Raw genomic sequence first — 11,076 nt, 5'->3', positions numbered from 1 at the left:
TGATGAAAATATGGAATTTTGTGATTTATGATAAAGCTGTGCAATTTTTACTGTTAAAATGCCATTTTTCGAATGTGGAAGGACACGATATTTTATGATTAAAAAAAAGAAAAATATTTTGAAGGATGTGAATTAACTGTAACCAAAAAGATATGATATATGATTTTTGGGAATATCGTGAGGGAGAAGGCCCAGAGGGAGCCTGTTTACGGGAGAATGTCTCAGAGGAAGCCCAACGATTGTATTTCAATTTTAGTCGGTGCCTAGTGCCCGTCCCATGCGCAATGATGATTGATAAGGCCAAATCTTACAAAGATTTTAGGGATTTGATTTGATAATATTTGCCCTTATCTAGACTTTTTATCCTAATTATGTGCTTAATTTAATTAATAATTGTAGATTTGAATAAAAGGTGAAAAGTGTTTAAATTAGGAGATAAAATAAATTTGCTAGATTTCAAAGGAAATAAAATATTCTTATTCCTTGATGATATTGAATTTTTGGAGAAATCTATGTAAATCTTGACAAATATCTTATCTACAATTTCTTTACTTGATATGGGCTTAAAAAGAAAAAAGGAGAGGCCCATTGAGGAGAATAAAAGGGCAGAAGCGTACAAGAGAAGAAAAGCAGCCGAGAACAGAAGTACTGAAGGAGACGGAATAGGAGAACAACGCGGAAGAAGAAAAAAGGGGAGGAAGAAGGAAGGCAAAACCAGCGAGGAATTCCTCACACGCTACAAATTACAGAGAATCTCTTTCCATTCCTTCTTAATCATGTTTTCTGCATTGAATTTAAACAGTGAATTGCAATTTTGTTTTAAGTTTATGGAGTAGATTTTTATAGACTAAGGCCATGATAGGGCCGAGACATATTATTTTTTGATGTTTTGAGTTTGATTCAATTAGATTATTTATTTTATTCATTGATTGATGTCGTTTATCACGTGTTCTTTTAATCTGGCCAATTAAATAAAATATTTGTTGGTTAATCTAAAACCGGAAGGCGATAGATTAATATTTGCTTCACACATCAATCAACACATGGTTAAATTGACTAGAAATAGTATTCGATTTCAGTGTACGACTTTAGGTTGAAAAACTGAAATTTCACAGCGATCTAATGCGGTTGAATCTAATTAAATTCAGTTAGGAATAATTGGACTGTTAGATTTTATTAGGTTTATTAATTCGAGGAATCGTTTAATAAATTATTTTGGGAATTCCGTCGTGAATTAAATAATTAATTTATTGAATTTAAATTTGACACGTAGATTATAAGTTTGTCTCGGTACCGTTGTGCGCCTTAGTCGTTTTTAAATAATTTGAATTTTCGTCTAAATTAATAGTTTGGATTAGTTTTGCTTTAGTTAATTTATTTAAATCGTGTTATTTAGTTTTAATTAATTTATCTCCCCTCAATTGACTTTATTAGCCTAAATCAGGAAAAATAATTCATATTCTAGTAATTAAACGTCGATCTCTGTGGGTACGATACCTGGACTCATCTCCAAATACTATTACTTGACCTAGTCCGCTTGCTAGATTTATTCCCAACCGAAATCGTCGGTCAAGTTTTTGGCGCCGTTGCCGGGGATTGAATTGTTTAATATTAGGATTTATTATTTTCTTGAGATTAGGTTTTTATTTTATTTTGTCGATTCTACGCATATTAGTACGTTTGAAGTTTGTTATTTATTTTCAGGGATTATCTTACTGTGCATGAGCCCTGCTAAAGGAAGGACAGAATTGGAGCCATTTGATCCAGAGATTGAGAATACTTTTCGACGGAGACGTAGAGCACAAAGGGAGAAATCCTCAGACTTTGACGTGGAAGAACAATTAAAACAAGAGGAGAAAGTTGAAACAGCAGGGATGGAAGTAATGGACAACGAGGAAGATGATCGAACTGTCTATGATCTCACTAGACAAACCACTGGAGGTTATGGTTCTAGCATCACTCGCCCTACTGTGGAAGCAAATAATTTTGAGTAGAAGCCATCCATCATTCAAATGATACAATATCAAGTGAGATTTGGAGGATCGCAGACCGAGGATCCTAATGCACATCTGGAGGGATTTCTATCTATCTGTGACACAATCAAGTTCAATGGAGTGAGCACGGATGCCATAAGATTGAGACTATTCCCCTTCTCTTGGCATGGTGAAGCAGCAGAATGGCTTAGAGATCTACCAGCTGGTTCTATTACTACATGGAATGGTTTGGTGGAAATGTTCATGAATCAATATTTTTCACCCACCAAGCTAGCACAACTGCGTATGGATATATCATCTTTTCGCCAGAAGGATGGGGAGACATTACATACAGCTTGGGGAAGATTTAGAAAGATGTTGAGGAGGTGTCCTCAACATGGTTTCTCTGCATCTGAACAAGTTCAGATTTTCTATAACGGAGTAGATCCTTCTGTGCTTTCCATGCTAGATGCGGCAGCCAGTGGTAGCTTATACAGGAAGACTCCACGAGTTGCACTTGAAATAATTTCAAATATGGCTGAAAATAGTGCGGGTTGGATAGATATTAAACGAGAAAAGAAGGCTGGAGTTCTTGAAATGGATGTGTTGAATGCACTTACTGCTAAGATTGATGGGTTGGCCCATCAATTCTCTCAGCTGAAATCAAATCAAGCAAATCAGGTCCAAGGAATAGTCATCGAGGAACAACCCATTTTTGATGAAGAAGAAGTGAATTTTGTGGGGAATCAATGGAGACAACAATCAAATCCATACAGTTCCACGTATAATCCAGGATGGAGGAATCACCCTAATTTATCTTGGAAGAATACGGAGAATTCCCTTAATCCAACACATATTCCTCCACTGCCCATTCCTCAACAAGTGAGACAACAAGGATTATTGGTACCTGCAGCACCTCCAAGATTCAAGCAAGAAGATCAACGACCAATTTATGAGGATTTTATGATGAAACATATTGTGGGAATGGAGACGAGACTGCAGAATCATGATGCTATCTTACGAAGGTTGGATGCTCAAATGGGTCAAATAGCCAATCAATTAGCAAATCGACCCCTTGGAACACTACCAAGTGATACTGAGAAAAATCCGAAAGGAGTGAATGCAGTGAGTACAGTGATCAAGGCCGAGGAAGAGGAACCAAAGAGGCAGAATTCTACAGATATGGAGGCAAAGAATGATGGAGGAATGAAACCAAAAATGGAAGATGCTAAGGAACAGAACACTCAGACTACACGGAAGACAGGTAAGAAAGGTAAGGAGTTTGATTCTAATGATAATATTGATACTAATACACTTCCTTTCCCTCAAAGAGCAAGGCAACTACAATTGGATCAACAATTTTCAAAATTTCTTGAAGTTTTTAAGAAATTGCACATAAATATTCCTGTTGTAGAGGCTTTGGCTCAAATGCCTTCTTATGCTAAATTCTTGAAAGATATTTTGACTAAAAAGAGGAAACTTGTTGATTTTGAAACTGTTAAGCTTTCTGAGGAATGTTCAGCTATTTTGCAAAATAAATTACCTCCAAAGCTTAAGGATCCAGATAGTTTCTCCATTCCTTGCACTATAGGTAATTCTAATTTTAACAAAGCATTGTGTGATCTTGGTGCTAGCATAAATCTTATGCCTTATTCCTGCTTTGAGAAATTGGGGATTGGAGAAGTTAAACCAACCACTATTTCCCTTCAACTTGCTGATAGATCTATTAAATATCCTAGAGGGGTAATAGAGGATGTTTTGGTTAAGGTTGATAAATTTATATTTCCAGTTGACTTTGTTGTGCTAGACATGGAGGAGGATCGTGAGATCCCCCTAATTTTAGGTCGTCCTTTCTTAGCTACTGGAAGAGCTCTCATAGATGTGCAAAAAGGTGAGTTAGTTTTGAGGTTGAATGATGAGAAGGTAACTTTTAATGTCTTTCGTAGTATGAAATATCCTGGATCTTCTGATTGTTATAGAATAGATGATATTGATGATATTGTTGAGTGTAGTGTGCATGATACTTTGATTGAAGACCCACTGGAAAAGCTTTTGGTTAGCCCAAAGTCCACAGAATCCAGCAGAGAAGAAGTGGAGGAATGTATGAACTACTTGGAGGGATCAAAGCCTTTGCCAAGATCGGTGAATTCGAAGATTGGGGAGCTTGGACATATTCCAAAATCATTTAAACCTTCCATAGAAGAACCCCCATTCCTCGAACTCAAACCACTTCCTCCTCATTTAAAATATTTATTTTTGAAGGAAGAACATAAACTGCCAGTAATTGTTTCTTCTTCCTTGACAGGTGATGAGGAAGATAAGCTCTTGAGAGTGCTGAAGCATCACATATATGCCATTGGATGGAGCATAGCTGACATCAAGGGAATAAATCCATCCATGTGCATGCACAAAATTTTAATGGAGAAGGAGCACTCTCCCACCACTCAACCTCAAAGGAGATTGAATCCAGCCATGCAAGAGGTCGTCAAAAAGGAGGTAATCAAACTCCTTGATGTAGGTATGATCTTTCCTATATCCGATAGCAAGTGGGTAAGTCCTGTGCATGTTGTTCCTAAGAAAGGGGGAATCACTGTTGTTGAAAATGAAAATAACGAATTAATCCCCACTAGAACTGTGACTGGGTGGCGTGTTTGTATTGATTATCGCAAATTGAATGATGCCACAAGAAAAGATCACTTCCCCTTACCTTTTGTTGATCAAATGTTAGAGCGTTTGGCAGGTCATGCTTTCTATTGTTTTTTAGATGGTTATTCTGGATATATGCAAATCCCCATAGACCCCGAAGATCAAGATAAGACCACTTTTACTTGTCCCTATGGTACATTTGCTTATAAAAGAATGCCATTTGATTTGTGTAATGCTCCCGCTACTTTTCAACGTTGTATGATGTCAATTTTTCATGATATGGTTGAAAAGCATATTGAGGTCTTCATGGATGACTTTTCTGTTTTTGGTTATTCCTTCGACTCTTATTTGATTAATTTGTCAAAAGTGCTAAAGAGATGTGAAGAAACGAATCTTGTACTTAACTGGGAGAAATGTCATTTCATGGTAAAGGAAGGAATTGTCCTTGGTCACAAAATTTCTGAAAAAGGTATTGAAGTGGATAGAGCTAAGGTAGAGATCATAGAAAAGCTTCCTCCTCCCACTAATGTCAAAGGAATTCGTAGCTTTATTGGGCATGCAGGTTTTTATAGGCGATTTATCAAGGATTTCTCGAGTATTACTAAGCCTTTAACTAATTTGCTAATGAAAGATGTTCCTTTTGTTTTTTCTGAGGATTGTTTACAAGATTTTCAGGTATTAAAGCAAAAGTTGACCACCACGCCAATCATTGTCACACCAGATTGGAATCTACCTTTTGAACTCATGTGTGACGCAAGTGATATTGCTTTAGGGGCTGTTTTGGGGTAAAAGAGAGACAAATTCTTGCATGTAATCTACTATGTAAGCATGACACTTTCAGGAGCTCAATTGAACTACTCCACCACAGAAAAAGAGTTGCTGGCTGTTGTTTTTTCTTTGGACAAGTTTCGGCCATACCTTGTAGGGAGTAAAGTGATAGTCCACACGGATCATTCAGCTTTGAAGTATCTCTTAAACAAGAAGGATGCCAAGCCAAGATTGATAAGATGGATCCTTCTACTGCAAGAATTTGACATAGAGATCGTGGATCGCAAGGGGACTGAAAACCAAGTTGCTGATCATCTATCGAGATTGGAGAAGCCCAAGGAAGGTAAGTATGTAATTAGAAATGAATTCCCTGACGAGAAACTTTGTGGCATCTCTAATTTACCATGGTATGCTGATTTTGTCAATTATTTGTCATGCAAATTTATTCCTTCTCATCTTACATATCAGCAGAAAAAGAAGTTCTTTTCAGATTTAAAATATTATCTTTGGGAAGATCCTCTTTTGTTTAGAATTTGTGCAGATGGCATTATTCGTAGGTGTATTCCAGCGGAAGAGGTAAGTTCTATACTTTCTCATTGTCATAGTGGTCCAACTGGAGGACATTTTGGGGCAAGTAAAACGGCCACAAAAATCCTTCAAGCTGGATTCTACTGGCCTACACTGTTCAAGGATGCACACACTTATGTTTTGAATTGCAATGAATGCCAACGTGTTGGTAATATTTCAAGTAGACACGAAATGCCATTGAATAATATTTTAGTCTGTGAATTGTTTGATGTGTGGGGAATTGATTTCATGGGGCCATTTCCAGATTCCTTAGGAAATAAATATATTTTGGTGGCTGTGGATTACGTATCCAAGTGGGTGGAAGCAAGTGCTTGTAGAACCAATGACTCTAAGGTTGTGATCCAATTTTTAAAGAAAAATATTTTTGCAAGATTTGACACACCTAGAGCCATTATTAGCGATGGGGGAAAACACTTTTGTAATCGTTATTTTGAGTCTCTGTTAACTAAGTATGGGGTCACGCACAAGGTGACAACACCTTATCATCCTCAAACTAGTGGTCAAGTAGAAGTGTCAAATAGGGAGATTAAGAAAATTCTTGAAAAGACCGTTGGATCTTCGAGGAAAGAATGGGCTAGTAAATTGGATGATGCATTATGGGCATATAGAACAACAATTAAAACCCCTATAGGACTTCCCCTTTTCGTTTGGTCTATGGAAAAGCTTGTCACATCCCTGTTGAACTAGAGCATAGGGCATTATGGGCTACCAAATTTTTGAACTTTGATGTGCAAGTTACAGGTTATCATCGTCTTCTACAACTCAATGAGCTGGAGGAATTTCGTCTTGATGCATATGAGAATGCGAAAATCTACAAGGAAAAGACAAAGAAGTGGCATGATGCAAGGATCATGCACAGGGAATTTGAGTCTGGACAAAAAGTTCTTCTTTATAACTCTCGTTTGAAACTCATGCCAGGTAAACTTCGCTCCAAATGGTCCGGGCCTTTTACTGTTACTGAAGTTTTTCCCTTTGGTGTTGTAGAAATCCGTGGAGATTCTGGAATCCCTTTAAGGTGAATGGACATCGACTGAAAATTTTTCATGAAGGAATTGTGGAGCAAGAGGAGCCGAGTACTCCTTTGCACGATCCAACCTAATCTATAAAGGGAGTTGTCTAGCTATAAAGACTGATCAGTCGACCTGAGGATAAAGGTTTCAAGGATCAAACTTCACCCAAAAAGATAAATGATTGACAGCTTTACAATTTTATGCTTTATGATTACAAGCTTATTTTAAATAAAATATGATTTTAATGCATGTTCTTGTATATGTATTATTTGTTACTAATGTTTAGAACGTGCTGAGTCATTAGACTCACTAGGTTTGGATGATTGTAGGTGAGGATGATTTTGATGGAAGCGACGCTTCTTGAGTGGATCGAGTCTGGCAGTACACTCCCGAGAGACATTTATTTTCCGCACATATTAGTATTTAAAATTTTTACGAAAATGTTTTGAGGATTTTCTATTTAGAGATTTATTCTTTACTTTGAAGTTCAATTTTGAATTATTTTTAAATGCTGATGTATGATGTTGGTGGTTGACGATTTGTAGAATTTTTATGCATTTAAGACTTTTGGAAAGTTGTGTTATTTTTAATTAAATGTTTCAAATTTTATAAAGAAAAAAAATTTAGTAGGATTTTAAAGTTAAAAAGTAGTGGATGTTTCACATACCCTTTACAACCCAAATCAATCCAATAGAAACCCTTGAACAAGCCTAAATAGCTACTGAAAATTATGCACTCATTTATTGGAAACCCTAGCTTAACCAACCATGCACCCTTCGGCCCTAGCCCTCAACCAGCAAGACCAGCCCCTATGGACCCTTCCTAGAACCCATACAAAGCTACTGGAACAGCCCTACAACAACTAGTCTTGCAAACCCATAAACTGTGCCCTTAAAGATTGCACACCAAGGAAACTCGCCTATAGCCCTTCCCTCTTCAAACCAGACCTTCTCTAATCCATCTAGGACCATGACTAGATCCCCTTAGGACCCTTGAACCTGCCCCAATAGTAGCCCATAACCTGCCCCTTCAAGGACCCAAAAGTCGAAACCCTAGAACTTTTGAAACCCAATTTTTGTTCAAAACTCGATGGTTTGACTTCCATAACTGATACTTTAATTAAAATTTTAAACGGAGACTGGACTATATATTTTGTCATTCTTCCATGGAAATCCATAATAGTTTTGAAAAAATAATGGAGTGAGTGGTATATTGAAACTTTCACACATTCTTAAGCACATCTCCTAACTTTCATTCCTAATTTTTGAATGTTTGGATAACACGCCGTCTGCTCGAGGAAATTGCTCAGTCACCATACTCTAGCCTCATCTTCACCTAGGCTCGCCCCACCCCACTTTCACCCTCGCCCTTCCCCTGTGCAGCATGCCCTCATCATTTTGCCAGCCTGACCCCTCGCCCCACCCCACTTTCACCCTCGTCACCCATCCATATTTCAAACTCTTCACTCTTCTCACCTCAAGCTCCTCGCCTTTATCTCCAAGATCCTCCACTAGGCTTTAATCATATTAAGAGAAATATGAACTCTCACTCTCCACACTTGAGACTCCTCTCCCTCCTCATTTCAACCTCTTCACCATCATCTTCAAGATCATCGACTAGGATTTAGCTATAATATAAAAAATGTGAACTCTCACTCTCCAAATTTCAAGTTTTTCACTCTCACCACCTCAAGCTCCCTCTAATAGGCTTTAGGTAGGAGAAACGAGCACTTCACTTACCCTCCATACTTCAAGCTCCTCACCCTCCTCACTTCAAGATTATCTACCTAGGGTCCAAACTTCACCCTCACCACCTCAAGCTCCTCTACTAGGCTTCAACCTTAGTGGGAAAATTATGAACCCTCACCCTCCATACTTTAAGATCTTCACTCTCACCATCTCAAGATTATATACTAGGCTCCAACCTTCACCCTCACCACCTCAAGCTCTTCTGTTAGGCTTTAGCCTTATAAGGAAAATAATGAACCCTCACCCTCCACACTTCTAGCTCTTCACTCTCACCACCTCGAGCTCATCTATTATACTCCAATCTTCACCCTCACCACCTCAAACTTCTCTACTAGGCTCCAACCTTAGTATGAAAATTATGAATCTACTCTCCATACTTCAAGCTCTTCACTCTCACCACCTCAAGCTCATCTACTAAGCTCCAGCCTTAGCAGGAAAATTTTGAACCCTCACCTTTCTTATTTCAAGCTATTCAATTTCACCACCTCAACTCCAACCTTCACCCTCTCCACTTTAAACTCCTCTACTAGGCTTTAGAAGGAGAAACAAGTACTTCACTCACCTTCCATATTTCAAGCTCATCACTCTCCTCACTTCAAGCTCCTCTGCCTAGGTTGAGCCATTGTAGGAAAAATATAAATTTCACTTTCATCATCTCAAACTCCTCTACTTGGCCTTAGCAAGAAAATAATTTTCCACCTCCTCGCCCGATAACTCCTCTGCTAGGTCGGACCTTAGAAATAAAATAAAATTTCCACCTCTTTGTTAGATAACTCCTCCACTAGGCCATGACCTAGCAGGAAAAATGAATTTACCCCTCTCTTCTTGATAACTCATCTGCTAGGTCATGCCCTATAAGGAAAATGAAACATTCCCTTCCTCGATCTATTAACTCCTCTGCTAAGACAATTGTTAGCATGATAATAAAATTTCCACCTTGTCACCCCTTGACTCCTCTACTAAGTCAGGTATTAGAAGGAAAAATGAAATCTCCTTCTCCTCACCCTTTATTTGCTAGGCTATGCCTTAGCTGGAAAATGAAATCTCCATCTCTTCATTCTTTTACTCCTCTACTAGCTATGACTTAACAGAAAAATAAAACTCTCACATCCTAACCTCATAACTCCTCTCCTAAGTGATGCCTTAACAAGAAAATCAAAGTTCCACCTCTTCACCTTTTCACTCAGCTGCTAGTTGATGCCTTAGTTGGAAAATGAAACATCCGCTTTTCCACCCATTTACTCATCTACTAGGCTATGCCTTAGCAGAAAAATAAAACTTTCACATCCTCATCTCATAACTCCTCTGTTAAGCGATGACTTAGCAGGAAAATAAAAGTTCTAACTCCTTACCCATTTTCTCCTCTACTAGGCTATGCCTTAGCAGGGAAAAAAAATCCTCTCACCTCCTCATCGCATAACTTCTCTGCTAAATGATGTCTTAGCAGGAAAAATGAAATTTTCACCTACCCACCCCTTTACTCCTCTGCTAGGCTATGCCTTAGCAGGAAAAAAAAACTTTCACCTCCTCATCTCGTAACTCCTCTGCTAAGTTGGGCCTTAGCATGAAAAATGAAAGATTTTACCACCTTGCATTCGTACATAACTCCTCTGCTAGACATAGCCTTAGCAGGAAATATGAAAGACCTCTTACGACCTCGCCTCCCACATAACTCCTCAGCTAGGCATAGCTTTAGGGGAAAAATACAAGTTTCACATCCTCACCCTTTTACTCCTTTGCTGGGCAATGACTTAGCAGAAAAATAAAACTTCCAGCTCCTCACTCTCTTACTCCTCTGCTAGGTGATGCCTTAGCAGGAAAATAATAAATTTAATAGGAAATAAAATATAAATGAAAGTGATATTTATTCATGTGATAAAACACTTTTTAGAGCACATTGAACTTGATCCCGTCAATATACTGATGTAACAAGCCACATTCTAAAACCTCCCTGGTGTTCTAATGATTAGTACTTCCATCGTATTCTTCTATACTTGATTGATGAAAATATGACGAGAACCCCTCTTACATAATAGCAAAGAAAGAAAGGAATTCCACTTTCTCTTTCCATTACTAATTTCTTCATCTACATCCACCTCACCCACTATCCAACATCTGCTCGCCTGACCCCTACGCTCGTCATGCTCGCCTGACATCTCCGTAACTCGCCCACCTATTCATATCACCCATTACCTTGCCTTACCCTCCATAACCACGACATTTATTCACCCTAATTTTATGCATGATCTCCTCACTTGTCCAACCTACCTCACGTCTATATGTTTAGCACCTCACCCAAGTCCAGTGCCCCTCCCTCACCCAACACCAACACCTTTCCCCACA

The sequence above is a fragment of the Primulina tabacum genome, chromosome 17, assembly GCF_025594145.1.
Source record: "Primulina tabacum isolate GXHZ01 chromosome 17, ASM2559414v2, whole genome shotgun sequence".
Taxonomy (NCBI): Eukaryota; Viridiplantae; Streptophyta; class Magnoliopsida; order Lamiales; family Gesneriaceae; genus Primulina; species Primulina tabacum.
This window is presented reverse-complemented; position numbering follows the sequence as displayed.